Raw genomic sequence first — 1,277 nt, forward strand, 5'->3', positions numbered from 1 at the left:
TCAATGCTCAACCATTGAGCTACACCAGACGGGCAACTTTTGCATTCTTAATAAATGTGATTACTGGGTTTATTTTCTTATTTTATGTCTGAGTTTATTGGAATATTTTGTTTGAAGTGACCAAAAGTAAAATGAAGTGCCTTAGGCAAAAAGAGAAAGTTATTGTGTAATCCGTAGTTTCAAAAGGACAAGTCTATGATTGGCCTTAGGAATAAACTGAACTACTAACTGGAATCTTCAAATTCCAGGTTAGGCTTTCAACCTGGCTTCTCCCAGTAGGGTCATTCTTTCAGAACCTCTGAATGTCATGTTCTGTAGGCTTAGATCCATGATCTCTGACAAATCGAGGGTTCACACTAAGTTGTTAACTGACAGAAAGTGCCTCTCTTCCCTCAGTTCCATTTCTATACCACCATATAAAGAGCAAGATTGGGTGAGACTGAGTAACAATCATTTTTTTGAGAAAAAGTGCATGTGTGACATAAGAATGATACCACTAGTGGAACCACATAGTTGGAGAAAAATATCGTGAAGAGAAAATTCCTAAATGAAAACAGAGTGTGGGGGAGATGCTTTTTCAAAAGAAAAGTGCTGGAGAGACAAAAAAAAAAGTTCACTATGGAACACCTCTATTTAAGGAATACAACATTGAAATTACCTTTTATCTCTCTTGTATTCAAGTATAAACCAGTCTTCTTAATAATGTCCCTATTGTTTTTCTGTGGCTGTTATAAAAAAAAATTGCCACAAACTTAACAGCTTAAAGCAACACAAGTTTATTATAGCTTTAGAGGTCAGAAGTCTAACAAGGGTCATACTGGGCTAAAATCAAGGTGTCAGCAGAATTGAGTTTCTTTATGGATACTCTAAGGGAGAATCCTTTTTAAAAAAATCTTTATTGTTCAAGTAATAGAGATGTACCCCTTTTTCTCCCCATTGCCCCCTTCACCCGGTTCCCACCCCACCCCAGGTCATAGGTAAAATCTTTGGTTAATATCTTCCTGCCCCTCACCCTCCTTTGTCTCTGAGATTCATCAGACTGTTCCATGCTTCCATGCCTCTGGTTCTATTTTATTCACCAGTTTATTTTTTTCATTACATTTCTTGTTAGTTTATTTTCACTTAGATTCAATTGTTGATAGATATGTATTTGTTGCAATTTTATTGTTCATATTTTTTATCTCCTCCTCCTCCTTCTCCTCTTCCTTTTCCTCCTTCTTCTCCTCCTCCTCTTAAAGAATACCCTTTAGCATTTCATATAATACTGGTTTGGTGAT

This window comes from Myotis davidii, unplaced genomic scaffold, assembly GCF_000327345.1.
Source record: "Myotis davidii unplaced genomic scaffold, ASM32734v1 scaffold2687, whole genome shotgun sequence".
In the NCBI taxonomy this organism is placed as follows: Eukaryota; Metazoa; Chordata; class Mammalia; order Chiroptera; family Vespertilionidae; genus Myotis; species Myotis davidii.